At 56.2% G+C, this 15,503-nt stretch overlaps 1 long non-coding RNA gene across 1 annotated transcript; it reads right to left on the bottom strand.

The window, feature by feature from the left end:
- Positions 1-9,369: 9,369 nt before the first annotated feature.
- LOC141372559 (uncharacterized) lies at positions 9,370-15,434 on the bottom strand. Its single transcript, XR_012377819.1, has 3 exons — positions 12,100-15,434; positions 11,784-11,970; positions 9,370-11,048 (listed from the first exon to the last, which is right to left on the bottom strand). It is a non-coding gene; the product is annotated as an uncharacterized lncRNA (long non-coding RNA).
- Positions 15,435-15,503: the final 69 nt, after the last annotated feature.

The raw sequence follows: 15,503 nt of genomic DNA, 5'->3' as shown, positions 1-15,503 counted from the left end.
CTGGAAACTTGGCCTACAGACATGGCCACTAGGCCACGGCCACGTGCCCTAAGAATGGTTCCTCAGACATGATGCTGACGTTTATCTCAAGCAAAGGATGGGTTTTGTCAGCTTTGTTCAAGGTCTTTCAAAAGGAGCCCTTCCTGGGGCGCCTGGGTAACTCAGTCGTTAAGCGTCTGCCTTCGGCTCAGGTCATGGTCCCAGGGTCCTGGGATGGAGCCCCGCATTGGGCTCCCTGCTCAGCGGGAAGCCTGCTTCTCCCTCTCCCCTCCCCCTGCTAGTGTTCCTGCTCTTGCTATCTCTCTCTGTCAAATAAATAAAAATCCTAAAAAAACAAAAGGGGGGGAGTCCTTCCTTGTTCACTTTGTTGAGCCCATACTGTGTCAGGCACAGTTCTGTTGGTATTGGAGACCTGCAGGAGACAGGGTGCTCCAAAATCTGCACTCACACTCTACTGGGGAAAGAAGACTGTAAGTACAGTGTCAGGTTAAGGGGTAAGAGCAGAGATGGGCAGGGGGCTTGGGGAGGACTGGGAGGTGGGAAGTTGTCATTTTTTTTATAGGCTGGTTGAGAGATGCCTGATGAGGTGGCATTTGGACAGACTTGGTCTCCGGGAGGACCATCTGCCTCAGAAGGTAGCAAGTGCAAAGGCCCTGGGGTAGGAGTTTGGTGTATAGACTGCTAGCAACATCCTCACGTGGGCAAGACTTTGTAGCTGGGCAGGAGCTTGAGGAGTAAAGTGCGGGCGGGTCCCTCGGGGGCTTTGAGGAGACCGGGGGGAGGGGAGGGGGAGGAAGGTGGGAAGGTGTGCAAATATTAGGAGCTGGCGCAGAATGGGTCCTGGCCATGTGGCGACGGAGCTGAGCGGCACTGTTAGGTGTGGGGTGGAGGTGGAGAAGGATGGACTGGGTGGGCTGGGCGGAGTTCCAGGCAGCACCACAGGTGTCCGCTTCCTGCTGAAGCCCCGGCTGAAAGGCCTGAGCAGAGTGGGAGCCGGAGGAAGGGCTTGCGTGCAGAGGAGCGGCACTCACTGGTCTCCATGGCCCTCAGCCCTCCTGGGGACACGCAGGGCTCTTGTTTAGACACGGTGTCCTAGCAAAGGTCGGCCCCCGGGACAGCCAGCGCTCCAGGACGGCCAGGAAGGTGTCCTCTGTGTGAAGCTGTGGCTGTGAAATGCTTGTTCAGACCTTAGAAAGTCGGGAGTGGCTTCCAGGTTCCCACGAAACTCCGGAGCCGTCCCCGAGCAGAAGCTCAAGCCAGAGGGGCTGCTTCTGAGGAGACTGTGCTGGTGGCTTTTGTTTAAGGAATCGGAGTCCGAGAAGTTTCACAGGAGCCTCGGAAAGCTCTGGAGAGAATCACGTCAGAAACCCTGCTGGTTTGTGCTGAAAGGGACCCTGGACCCTCCCAAGTCAGCTGGCAGGACCCATGGGAAGGAGGCTGCATGGCTGCAAACCGGCCTGCCTTCTCCCCCTTGCCCCCGCCCCTTTGGAGGGGCGGGGGCAGAGGGAGGGAGACTCTCAAGCAGACCCCACACTCAGTGCGGATCCCGACCTGGGGCTCGACGTGGGGCTTGATCTCACGACCCAGAGATCACGAGTCAGCCCCTTCACCGACTGAACCACCCAGGTGCCCCAAACACAGGCTGCCTTTTGTGGGAAAAGAATAATTGAGAGGGTGGACCTAGGAGCCCAGAGGCAGAGCCGGGAAGCATGGAGTCCCCTGATGGGCCACGAGCAGGCCCTGTGGTTCCCGTGTGCCTCCACCCTATCTGAACCGCGGTGTCTGGAGCAGCCCGGGCCTGGCCCATTGCTGTGCGTTGTGTGCACACACGCATGTACCTGCTTGGGGGGGGTGGGGTCAGCGGGGGCTGGGGACAGAGGGCAGATACGATGTCTCTCTAGCTCACAGGTCTTCAGACAGAGAGAACTCCACACCAGGAGAGCCCCTCTTGGGGAGGAGATTCTGGCCTTCAGGCTGGTGTTGGAGGAGGAGACTTGGAGGCCTTGAGGGGCTTGTCCCTAACTCGTGGCCAGAGAGTGGACTGGGGTGGTCTCATACGAGGGTGAGGAGGCTGGGTTGGCTGGAGCAGGGGTGTTGCACACATAGACTTGGGCTGAGTGAGGTGGGCAGTAGGGGACGTGACATCTGATTTAGGTTCTAGAAGAATCATTCTGGCTACTAGCTTTCGCTTCACATTTAAATTCTTGGAATGCTCTTAAGCAACAAGGAAATCAATCTTCAGACTTTAGTTTCTGCCTTTTAATGCTGTTAACATAATCTGGTATTTTCTATATGAGTGTTACAAATAACCAGTAGGCTAGGATTGAGTCGTCTTTATTCTTGATTCTTGTACATCGAACTAAGAAGTGTCAGAACTAAATTAAGTTTGTCCAGCATGATTAATTCTTCACAATTCCAGGCTGATTGCTATCTCGTTCCCATTGGTGATTCATTTTCCTATCTCCCCATGCGTAAACATGGTCAGCTTATCAGGGTTGTCATCCTGTGTCCCCCAACTTTTTTTCACGCATTGGAAAGCCATTCTTGTTTCTTGCTGGTCTAGCAGGATCCTTTCCCTTTGGTAGGAAGACGTCTGTGGAGCCTCTCAGGTGAGTCAGCAGTCTCTGCCTGAACCAAAAGGCTGCACTTTTGGCTGTGGAGACCCGTGTGGGTGGCTCTTGTGATTAGCAGAGGTCTTTTTATTCCATGTAGGCAGAGTCCCATCACGGTGCTTGGCAGACTGTAGGTACCTTGCATGTCAACAGTTGAGCTGTCGTCTTTGAACCTGGGTTGGCTGGGTGGGAGGAAGTGTGCCTTTTTGATCATTGGGCCTGCATATTTTATTTAAGGATGGTTTTAGTGTGTTTTTTCTGTGTGTGTGCGCACGGGCATGCACGTGTGCACGCGTGTGCATGTCCTCACATGTGCGCATGTGTGTGCGTGTGCCTGTGCGTTTTTTTGCTTTATTGTTGTTGTTTTGTTTGCTTTCCAATGTGCAGGCTTTACTTGGACCTTACGCCACTTTGTGAAACTCACATTTCAAAGATTCACATTAAGTTTTCCAGAAAAATAATTCCCTCAGTGCAATATAGGAAGCCAAGTCTCCAGTTATTGGCGCTAAGGGCTTTGATGACTTTTGTGTTCTAACAAAGGCACCAACTGTGTACGTGTCCTCAGCTCTCCGCCTGGTCTGGCGCATCAGGGACACTGTGTGTGGGGTGTGGGATGCAGGCCTGCCACTCAGTCCCAGCTCTGTCTTCCCGCTGTGGGAGGGGGCCTTCACGGCCCCATCTCTAAGAGTGGGATAATAGTGTCTACTCCATAGGACGTCTGTGGGGATTCAAGGAGACAGTGAATGCCGCACAAGCAGCTGTGGTTGCCAGGAGACCCGCTTAATTCGTCTCCACAGCCCTGCATGTTGGTTCATTCCTTCACTACCGCTCAGGGCAGGGATGGTCTTCGGGCAGAACAACAGGCCTTTAGGAAGCGGGAAGCTGATGACAGAGGCATACTAGCCATTTCATGGAGGCTGAGATGTGGGTGGGTGTGCCCGGGGCGGGGTCCCAGGGCTCAGGCCAGTGCATGCTACCCCCTCAAGTTAGTGCCAGGCCATGTGTGGGGCATGTGACATGTCCTCCAGTGGCCCTGAAGGTGATTTTGAGAGTGCATTCCAGTGTTGGTGTGCACTCTGGGGAAAAGGCAGAATTTTTGAGTTTCCAGAGGGACTTCCTTCCAGTCTCCTTGGGCCTGTGGTTGACGTGGGCAGGCAGTGCGAGGCTATACGAGTCATCTCTTGATGCACGACAGGTTTCCCCGAAACTTAGTGACTCACAAGAACGACCAAATGTCCGTTTCTGTGGCTTAGTTGGGGGCTCTTGCAGGACTGCAGTCAGGAAGTGGGCTGGGGCTGGGGTCTCATCTGCAGGCTTGACTGCGGAAGGGTCCATGTCCAGCCCCACTCACATGCAGTTGGCCAGAGATGGCCTCTGTTCCTCACTGGGTGGCTTCTCCATATGGCAGCTCGCTTGGAGCAAGCAGGGAGAGAGCCAGCCAGGCGGAGGTCACAGGCAGGCCTGTGTAACTTGATTTTGGGAGTGACAGCCTGTCACTTCTGTTGATTAGCAGCAAGTCACCGGCCAGCCGACACTCAAGGGGAGGGGGTCACACAGGAGTGTGAGACTGGGAGGGGACTGTTGGAGCCGTTTTAGAAGCCAGAGGGCCCTCGTGGGCAGCTAGGCGTCCACGGCCATGGGCCACAACCTAAATCTCACATGTTGTACAAAAGTTAACTCAAAATGGGCCCCAGGCTTCTTAAATGTAAAGCGTAAAACTTGTGGAAAATCATTGCACTCTAGAGCTGGGCACAGTTCTTAGTCTTGACCCCAAAGGCGTGATCCACGAAAGGAAGCATTACTAAAATGGACCTCGTCACCGTTAAAAGCTTTTGTTCTGGAAGGAGCCTGTTAGGATGGAAAGACAAACGGCAGACGAGGAGAAAAACCTTTGTAAACCACGCACTTCACAGGACCTGTATCCAGAATATATCAAAAGTCTCAAAACTCAAAAATCACTCCACCTAGAAAGTGAGTGAAAGGGGGGGGCGCCTCAGTCGGTGAAGCGTCTGCCTTCGGTTATGATCTCAGGGTCCTGGGGTTGAGCCCCCCGCCGGGCTCCACTCCGAGCGTGGAGCCTGCTTCCCCCTCTCCCCTGCCCGCTCCCTGCTCGTTCTCTCTCTCGATAAATAAAACCTTTAAAAAAGAAAGGGAGCAAGAGGGTGGGCGGAGGTTCCCCTGGAGGGGCACACGGATGGCGGAGGAGCCTGAGGAGGGGCCTGTCCTCAAGGACGCGCGTCTGAGAACCACCTGCCGGGTGGCTGGCGGTCATAGGACCAACACTAAGCGCGGCTGAGCACCGGGCGCGGCCTCCTGGCTGCGCTGGCAGGAGGCTGAATGGTCTGCTGATTTCTTAAAAACGGAAAACGCAGCCCCCGTAAAGCCCAGTCCTTGTCCTGGACGTTGACCCCAGAGGGAGAACACACGTTCACACACAAACCGGTGTGTGAATGTTCACCGCGCTTGGAATCGTAGCTTCCCCGGACTGGAGACAAGCCAGATGCCCTTGAGCCGGTGCACGGCAAAATCACGCTGCTGTCAGGGCCGCGCACAGGATGCCCACAGGGACTGTGTCGCCAGGACCCCGGCCGGTGTGAGAGTGTACTCTCCTTTTGCAAGACCTTTTCCTACGGGGAATGACCATTCCCGGAGACTTTTCTGAAGTACACAAGATTCGAAACCACACACTGAAAGCACACCGCATCCTGAACGTACTGGCCCAGAATGACAAACACCAAGACATGTTCTAGCAAAATTACTGGACTTTAAAGAAAAAGAAAAATCCTTTGGACATCTTAGAAAAAAAGCACGTTATTTATAAGGGAAAGCATTAGATTATCAGACTTCTTTTTTTTAAATTATTTTTTAAGGTTTTATTTATTAGAGAGAGCACGAGCAGGGGGAGAAGCAGAGGGAGAAGCAGAGGGAGAAGCAGGCTCCCCGCTGATCAGGGAGCCCAGGATCATGACCTGAGCCGAAGGCAGACGCCTAACCGACGGAGCCCTCCAGGCGCCCCAGAGTATCAGACTTCTCGACAGAAGTGCTTTACGGGAGGAGAGGACGGAGTAGTAGCATGTTTAAGAGATTTGAAGAAAGAAAACGTGCACCAAGGATTTTATATCCAGAAAACTCAACTTTCAAGTACAAAGGTCACAGAGCACTGTTCCCTACTTGGGAGAACTCCGAATTCTGAGAACCTGCTCCTGGGAGCCCTTCCTGAGGAATCTTCCGGAAAACGAGCTGTGCCAGCCAAGATCAGGCCACAATTTTCTCAGCCATCATGCTGCCGCACGCGGGGTTGGCTGTAGCGCCAGGACACGCGGTCCGCCCGAGAGGGCCGGGCAGGCGGGGGGCGTGGGTTCTGGCAGCTGCTGAAAAGGAGAGGGGGTCCCCCTGCCTGTGCGTGTGCTCTGACAGATAAAATCTTAACAGGCCGGGGGAGGTGGGCAGACGCAAGGCTCGTGTTTGTAGCGATCACGTGGTGGGTACCAGCCTCACTGCTCTGACGCTGCTGGGAAATCCCAGTGAGTAGTTACGGGATCTTCCAGTGTCCTCCGTGTGGGAGAAAGGAAACACCTGCACCCAGTGAAGAGCTTCCGGAAGAGCCGTGTGGTCTGGGATCTGCCAAACTTGGCAGGTGAGCGGTTCGACATGGAGTGGCCGGCGGACCGCGGAGTCCGACTCAGCTGCAGAAGGGGGCGAGCTGTCCAGACGTGCAGCACAGTGAGCCTGCAGAGAAGCCAGTCTGAGAGGCTGCGTACTGCCTGACTCCGTTCATGTAACACAGGTGGAGAGTGGCCACCAGGAGTCTGCACATGTTGTGCGTGTGGGTCCCGTCCGTATGTGACCATGTATCTAGTCTGGGTCCCAACGTGCCGGCATCTGGTCTAAGTCTTATCTCTCGTCTGTATGTAACATAAAACCCACATCCATATCGGAGCTGTGTCATCTTTATCTCCCCCCCACCCTTGCTGCTGAGAAGCTCTAGAAACAGTGACCGGTCCAGGGCAGTGACCATTCTTTGGCCCCACGTTGTAGTCTGGAAGTACCGTGAATCACCATGAGGGCCTCTTGGCAGAGTGGCTGATCCCAGGTGTGGGGATGTTGGCGATGAGCCTGAGCAGAGAAAGTCTGGGAGGGTCACACCCAGAGGACTCAGCAGTGACCCGAAGAGACCGCTGCACCAGCCAGAGCCGGGACAGTTTGATCTTCAGTGGGGACAAGAAATGCAATGGATTAAAACCCATCAAAATGGTTTACACGCACAAGCTCATAACGATATTTTAGAAAAAGCAAGAGATGGGCCACTTTTGGGAGATGATGAGAGCCAGGTCTCGCTTGCAAGCTGGTGAGTGGAGGGGACGATCTGTCTCTGGCCCGACCTGAATGAGCTGTGCCATGGGGCCGGCAGGCTTGCTGACAATACCCACTCCCTCTCTGGCCCTCCGTCTTGTTCACTGGCTGACCTCTCTGGGAGCGATGTGTTCTGGGCCCCTTGGAGACTGATAGCATACTTGGAGTACCTGCCAAGGCCAGGATGCACAGGGGCATGCTTCGGCCTCCTGCGATTCTGCTAGAGAGAACAGCGTTCCCCCTCCTGCCGCACAGGTGGTACCACGAGGTCTGTTAAAGGTCAGCTGTCGGGTGTGTGCAAGCACTTGGATCTCACTACGGTGCCCTTCTGTGTGTCCCCTTGCTCTACAGACCCGGGGACTGAGGTCTGGATTTTCAGGGAAGAACGGCAGCAGCTGTGGATCGTCCTTTGCCGGGGGTCCTGTCACTTACCCTGCGTGAACCCGGAGACGGGCTGGACTGGCCTGCTTCATCTTCTGGGCTCAAAGCGCCTTCTCAGTGTGGGGGATGCTTAGCCATCCCCCGCCCCCACACCTCCTCACAGGGTCCCCACGTGGAGCAGTGTCCACGCCAGGATTCTAGCGGATAAATGCAGAAATAGTGGAATGTGTGTATGTCTGCATGTGCAGCCTGACAGGCACCAGGCATCAGGGGCTGCTCAGACCTCTGCAGTGAGAGGCACCACCGGACATCCGAGCCACCCCTGGCCTTGCCCACCAGCACCGGTGCTGTGACCAGTGTGGTCAGAGCGGAGTCTGACCCAGGCCCTGGACCTAGCTGCCACGGGCAGGCTGTGGGCAAGAGAAAGGACAGATGGCACCTCTGTGGGCCTGAGTCACCAAAGGGACATCAAGTACAGACACAGGCGGTGGGCATCCAACGATTTTTAAAGGCAAGGAAGTGAGGATTTTAAAGTCAGGCTGATGGCGACCTAGCGAGCCTGGGGGCGTGTCTGGGCATGTGAGCACCTCCTGCAGAGCCGTTTTTTTTTTTTTTTAAGATTTTATTTATTTATTTGAGATAGAGAGAATTGAGAGAGAGCACGAGAGGGAAGAGGGTCAGAGGGAGAAGCAGACTCCCCGCCGAGCAGGGAGCCCGATGCGGGACTCGGTCCAGGGACTCCAGGATCATGACCTGCGCCGAAGGCAGTCGCTTGACCAACTGAGCCACCCAGGCGCCCAGAGCCGTGTTTTAAACAAGCTTTGAGCTGTAATCCACATACTGTACAGTTTGCGCTTGTTTAAGGTGCACAATTCAGTGGCTTTTAGTGCATCACAGAACTGGGCGCTCCTCTGCACAGTCTGGCCCCTGCCTCGGCCTGTGTCATGTGCGTCTCCTGTCCCTGCTGTTCAGGACACCGCAGGCCCCTGGCCTCCCCGCCTGCTCGCTGTCCGCTGAATGCCGAGTCGGGTCCCACATCAGGCCTGGGCACTGGCCGACCCGTCTGGCCACCCACGCTGCTTGTTCACCAGGCACAGGGCGGCAGGTAAAAGCTGTTGGGTGCAGATAAGGAGAACAGAGATGATGGTGGTGCCCGCCCCACAGGAAGGATCCAGGTGTGGAGTGGTGCACGGGCAGGGCTGGTCACCCACTTCTGGGGGGCACGGCTAGCCCTAGGAAGCCTCAGATGTGTCATGGATTTAAATGTAAATGAGATCGTAGAAGATGATTTTGGAAAAAGTTTGTATAACCTTTCGGATGGGGAAAGGAGACTGACCGTCCAAAGCAAGGAGAATGAACTTAAATAAAAGAAATTTTTGAGGAAGATGGCCTTGGACCAGGCTTGGAGGGGCCACCACCCCTTTCCTTGGCTCTGCTGACTCCGCCAAACTGGCCCAGGGGAAGGCGAGCAGAGGCAGTGGATTGATTGGAGGACTCTGGAACCCTGAGCCCCAAGGCTGACCAAGAGGTGCAGGTGAAAATCGAGCTGTCGGATCTAGAATCTAACTGCGGCTACGCAGCACTGGGTCTAAACCAGTCCTTCTTCCCAGGGCTCTGATACACATCTGTCCCTGAGGCCAGTGCCCCGTACCTCCTGTTTTCAATTTGGTAATCATAAAGCAAACAGAAATAGAAGCCAGAAAAGAAAGCCGCATCATTTCTTTACTATGTAAATATCAAAAATGAGTGAGCGTCCAGGCTGTGGGACATCCCAAAAAAGGCAGAACCACGGAGACAGCACCAAGATCGGCAGTTGTCAGGGGTTGGGGGGAGGAGGTGGAGCACGGGGCATTGTGGGGGCCGAGGAGCAACTCGGGGTGGCACTGCGGTGGTGGGCACCTGTCCTGATGCCCTTGTCCAAACCCACAGAATGTGCACCACCAAGGGGGGGCCCTGCGGTCATCTGTGGACTCTGGGTGTTGATGCTCCAGAGTTGCTCTCTCTGATGAAGGCAGGTGTCTTGGGGGCAGTACTTTGTTTTTTTTTTTTTTTTTTAAGATTTTATTTATTTATTTGACAGAGAGAGACACAGCGAGAGAGGGAACACAAGCACGGGGAGTGGGGGAGGGAGAAGCAGGCTTCCCGCAGAACAGGGAGCCCGATGTGGGACTCGATCCCAGGACCCTGGGATCATGACCTGAGCCGAAGGCAGCCGCTTAACGACTGAGCCACCCAGGCGCCCCTTGGGGGCAGTACTTTGAAAGTGTCAATACGCTGTTCATCCGTTATGTTTAGCGTCTGTAGTTGGTTCTGGAGAAAGAAGCAACAGTATACGGAGAGATATGTAGATACATTACGGTACTACAACATTTGTCCCTTTTCATACGATAAGATAGTATTTGTCCTGTTGTTGGCCTGTTTCACCAAGCACAGTGTCCCCAAGGTTCATCCCTGTTGTAACAGGCGCCAAAACATCCTTCCTTTTGAAGGCTGCGTGATATTCCACTGGACGGATGGGCGACATTTTGTTTATCCGTCCACGGGCATTTGGGTTACTCCCTCCTTCGGGCTGTTGTGAATATTGCTGCTGTGAACAGCTTACAAATAATCTCTTCAAGAACCGATCTTCAGTTCTTTGGGTTTATAGACACCCAGAGGTGCACTTGCTGGGTCACATGGTAGTTCTGTTTGTGGTGTTTTGAAGAAGCCCTGTACTGTTCACCATCGCTGCCTCTTCATTTTTAAAGCAGTGGTTTTTGAAGAGCAAATATTTTTTTTTTAAGATTTTATTTATTTATTCATGAGAGACAGAGAGAGAGAGAGAGAGAGAGAGAGGCAGAGGGAGAAGCAGGCTCCCAAGGAGCAGGGAGCCCGATGCGGGACTCGATCCCAGGACCCTGGGATCACGACCTGAGCCGAAGGCAGACGCTCAACCATCTGAGCCACCCAGGCGCCCAAGAGCAAATATTTTCAATGTTGATAAAGTTCAATTTATCAATTTTTTTAGAAACTTTATTGTTTGTGCCTTTTGTGTATTTTTAAATATATTTCTTGTTACCGGCTTCTTGTTTAATTCTGTTGTAGTCAGAGGATGGGCCCTGTAGGATTTCTGTCCTGTTAGGTGTGTTCAGTAGATGGTGACCCAGTACGCGGTCTGTCGTGAAGAACGTTCCAGGTGCGCTGGAGAACGGGCTGAAGCTGGTGGGGAGTGGTGTTGACGTGTGCGGCATCCCTCCTGAGTTTTCAGACCGACTCGCTCTGTAAGCCGCTCTCCGCGGGCCGAGAGGAGTGTTGAAATTACCACATATAATTGTGGGTCTGTCTGTGCCTCCCCTTAGTTCTGCCGGCTTTTTACTTCACGTGTCTGAGCCCTGCTCTGGGGGTCCTTGCATCTTCCTGAAGAAACAATCCTCTTCTTAGAAAACGTCTCTCTTGCTGCCTGGTAATTCCCCCAGCCTTTCCCCCCTATGGTAAACAATTTGTTTTTCTACCTCTGTTGTTTATAGGGGAGCAAATAAAATGTCATTAGGGAGAAGCACAGACGAACTATTACAGAGCTGAAGAAAGTTCTCCGTGGCTGACATGTTTGTGAGGCAGGCCTACTAGGCCAGCTCAGCAAAGCAGCTGATAGCAGAACTAAGTGAGGGGTTGGGGGGAGCCATACGGATTTGTTTAAAAAAAGAAAAGCACTTCTGAACAAGCCTGCGGGAAAATAAAAGGAAACCAGTTACCTCAAGCATCTTTAATGAGATGAGCAAAAGCACCCAGGTTGGGTGTCAAGGACACAGACATTTGGACAGATGGCTCTGCTCACACCGCTGGTGAGGTCCGCCAGCTTTGTCCACGGAGGAGCATTTCACTGGGGTCACGCCAGGAGTCCTTGCTGCCACCTCAGGTGCCTTGGCTCCCGTGTGCCTCGGTGTCTGAACCCCACCCCCTCCCGCCCCCCAAATCCAAGCCCCACAGTGACCTGAGCAGAGCGGCAGAGGGGCTCCCGCCTGGCTCCTCCCTGTCTCCCCATGAGCGAGGGCAGCGGCTCCAGCTTTCTTTTGACAGGAGTTAACATGGGGTCTCTTTTTCCAGCCTTTTACTTAGCGCAGATGCGTTTGTGTGTGTGTGGGGACGGTTCCCAGGAGCGGGCGAGTGGGCGTGCGAACGGTGAGCCCTCTGGGGCTGTGTGTGGGGGTGCAGCCCCCCTCCCCCCCGCAGCATTGCAGCACAGCCACGGGGCGGCGGCCAGGGACCCTGCAGCTGTGGGTGTGACGTGGATTCTCGGCCCCGTGGGGAGGGCTCAGACCCGGCTGTGCGGGTGCGCTGCTTGTGAACAGCAGGTGTCTGGACGCTTGTCTGTTGGGCTTTTATTGCACCGAGTGGAAACCTTCACAAAAAGCTGGCTCAGCCCCTGCTGCCCCTTGCGCTCTGAGCCCCGAGCTTCACCTGCCTGAGGGCTCCCTGCTGGGCCTCCAGACCAAATCTCGACTCCTGCTGTTCCCTGGGGGCCCCTGCTTCCATGGCCTGTGCAGGGTGATGGTCCTCCTCTCAGCCCAGCCGGTGCACCCCTGCTCTGGAGGAGGACCACCCCGCCGTCTCAGCGACCCAGTGCCTCAGGTCCTGTGCCCACTCCCTGCCAGAGCACAGGACACATTATGCAAACCAAGGTCACAAAAATGGCCCAGAGCCCAAAGCTCTAAGGGTGGCAGGTCCGGGAAGGAGGCCCCAAGGTGTGCCCAGGGCACAGGTGTGTGCACGGTACCCTGGAGTCATGGCCGAGCCCTCGCTCAGTCTGGACAACAGCTGCTTCCCTGGCCACCCCGGTGGCTGCCAGGCTGGTGCTGGTTTCCACACCCACCTCTGGCACACAGGTTACAGCCTCTCTGGGCCTGTTTTCTCATCTGTAAAACGGGAAATGAGCATGCCCAGGATTGACTGGATGCAAGGACATTCTGCAGAGGGGGAGTGGCTGCGTGCACGCCAGAGGCATTGATGTGGACGGGCCCCCAGCCTTGCATCAGCACCGCAGGCTGCTCCCGTGAATGCTGGGGACAGCAGTGGAGGGCAGGCCGGGGCATCCCGGGTTAGTCCCTCTCCTGGAGCTCAGCTCCTGAGTTAGATGAGCCCTCCCGTGAGAAAACCATTTAGGCTCCCCCGCCCCGTGGCGTTTATAAAAAGCTTCCCTCAAAGTCCCGCCTGAGATGCTCTGGGATCAGAAGTTCACTTAACTCCGTCAAAGCTGCATTCCATTCTCCTTAGAGCTGTCCAGTGACATCAGCACATTGAAGGCTCTGGTAAGTCCTGCAACAAGGAAGCTGGTATCACGTGGAGTTGCCCAGTGAACACCTATGGACAGACAGCACACTGAAGGAAAGGCCAAAAATACTGTGTTGTGGCTCCTTCTGGGATTAAGACGGGGCAGGTCACTTGAGAGGCTCCTCTGCCTCACATCCCCATTTGCACCTCCCTCTCTCCGAGTGCCTCCCAGACTTGCCAGTTAGAAGCATCTGCAGCAAGGCTGAGTGACCTGGCCCTTGCTTCCTGTGGAGTGGTGGCCTTGGCAGTTTCGGCCGGTGGTGGTCCAATGATGGCCACTGGCAGGCTGGGACATCTCTCCCTTTGCCTGGCAAGGCCTCAGTGGGCCTGCTTGAGTCCCCCAGTGAAGGCTGATGAGTGGTGGAGGGAGCGTTTCCCCGGGGGGCTAGCGGCTGAACGCGGGGAAGCACTGAGGGCTGAGCGGAGGGAGCAAGGGGGACTGTAGGAGCCGTCCTAGTGGCAGCCGCGGGGTGTGCAGGATGTGCGGGGGCAGCGGCACACAGCGGCCGTGGCCCCGCACCGTCCCTCTTGGGGTTATGACCCCAGCCTGCAGGGCGCTGGCTTCCTCTTTTCAAATGGGACTTTTAATTCCTGTGTCAAAGGTCAGGTGAGTTCACTCCCTTAAGCATGGAGAACTAGGAAACTATGTAAAATAAAAACGTGAGAATGATTATCTCCCTGGAGAACATCGACAGCCTCCCCTCAGTGGGGCCTATTAGCGACAACTCAGCTTCTTCCTGATAGGGGCAGAGGCCGGCAGCAGGGAGCTGGGTTAACGGCCTGCTGCCAAGTGCCGAGCGCGGGTTCATTCCTGGGAGCCTCGCCCGCGGAGAGCCTGCAGTCCAGGTTCCGTTCACTCTACAAAACTGTAAGTGCTCTAGTTTCTAGGCCAGGTGATGGCTGTGGCCACGGGCCGTGGCAGAAGCGTGTCCCAGGAAGCCCACAGCCTCCCCCAGAGACCTGCAGCGCCTCTGGTCTCACCCCTTCAGGGCCACGTTATTCAAGGGCCCTTCCTCCAAAAAACGAAACAAAACATAAAAATCACATTTTATGGTAGCATTGGTCTAAAGACAAATAGATAAGTACTACGTATTAAAACATTTTCTTTGACCTAAAGTTTCACTTTTTCTTGTGACTTCCCTTTGCTCTAAGCTCTGCTTACTCGTCTGTAACACGGGGACAATTCGAATCCCTCCCCCTGGCTAATGCACAGCGCGGGCCTGTGACAGATGGCACTGTGATGACTGGGCTCCCGGCCAGTGTGGGCCGAGCCCCGTGACACAGAGCCATGGCAGGCTGGAACACGCATTCCATCGCGCTGGACAAGACACTTGGCCCAAGTCTGACCCTCCCACACGTGAGCACTGAGACCCAGTGGTGACCTCTGGCCTGCTACTCCATCTCCACAGCTTCGCCCCTGGCTGCAGGAGGGTTTGAAATGATCTCACGTCTCATGAAAGACGTTCATGTGGCACAGACGGTACCTCTTCTTCCACTGGAAGCCTTCGATAACTATCCCAGTAAGGCTGAGAGGGACAGGTGGATAGAACTTGGTCAGTCACAAGCCTTTTGATAAACGCAGAGGTGCCCTGGGTGGCTTGAGGCCCGCTCACTGGCCCCGGTAGGCCAGGAAAGAAAGCCCAGCTCAGCTCCCCTTCCCTGGCATAAGCGCTCCCAGGTATGAGTCCTGCTCTGGCCGGGGTCACAGAGCCACTCATCCTTGGCATACCTGGCTAGTACTGATGGACTCTTGGAGGGCCTAGAAGGACGGCAGTGATGACCTCTGTGGCTTTGCAGGCCTGCCTGTGGAAATGGCCTGAGCACCTGCCCCCATGGCCCTCGTGTGTCCCTGGCTCTGCCCCTGCACCCGCCCTGCAGGGACGACTCTTCCAGTCGGCCCCAGGCTGCATCTCTCCTGCCAGTCTTGGCAACAGCTGGCTTGGCCCCAGAGTCCTAGGACTGGGGGGGCCCCGGGCTGGTGCCTGGGAGCTGCATCCCTGACACCCCCCCTTACCCAACCGCGGGATGCTGGGTGCTTCATGCTCTCACCGCCTTTGGGTGTCTTCCCAAGTGCCATTCCCTTTTCTACCTAAAAATAACCCCCCTCCCCGCTTCATGCTCTACCCCCAGGTGTCCCGTGCAGTTGGCCAGTGTGGAGCCCCGTCCTCAATCCCGCCCCTGCCCCCGGGCCGAGGTGAGCCCCGGGGCAGGCAGGGAGCGACGTCTCCTATCTGACCCCTCACTACTCCCATGCAAAGCTCAGGGCCTCCAACTGGGGAGCCCGGGGCCACGCAGTCCCTAATGACCTCTCGGGGCCCAGGAGCGGTATGCGGCCAGCCAGGAGCGCGCATGCGCGGCCTCAGTGCCGCCCCAGTGAGCTTGAGCCGGCGGGGCAGCGTCTGCGGCGGCGACAGGGACCCCCCCCCGCCCCCGGAGGTCCGGTCACAGCGGGCCACCGCGCTCAGGAGGGCCGGGAGCCCCGCTCTTCCTGCCCGGGAGGCTCCCTGGACCACCACGGCCCTCGGGCACCGGCGCGCGCGGCCGGCTCCCACAGCCCTGCCCGTCACGCCAGGCACATCTGGAGGGAGACCCGAGAGGGCCAGCGCCCTGCTCAAGGTCACACAGCGGGTCGCAGGCAGGCCGCGGCCGCCCCCTGCCAAGGTCGCCGCCCGCGCGCCGGCCGCCCCAGCGTACGGCCCGGGAGTGGGTGCCCTAAACGACCCTTCTCGCCGGCCGTGACCGAGCACCCCCACCCCCTCCACCGCAGGTCACCGCCGCCGGCCGCTTCCGCGGCCCCGTACCGCAACGTCACTTCCCCCGCAAGCCGGCGCGCGCGGCGGGCGGAGCTCC

Source organism: Callorhinus ursinus, unplaced genomic scaffold (assembly GCF_003265705.2).
Source record: "Callorhinus ursinus isolate GAN/ISIS: 27379988/994484 unplaced genomic scaffold, GSC_fseal_2.0 scaffold4, whole genome shotgun sequence".
Taxonomy (NCBI): Eukaryota; Metazoa; Chordata; class Mammalia; order Carnivora; family Otariidae; genus Callorhinus; species Callorhinus ursinus.
This window is presented reverse-complemented; position numbering and strand designations above follow the sequence as displayed.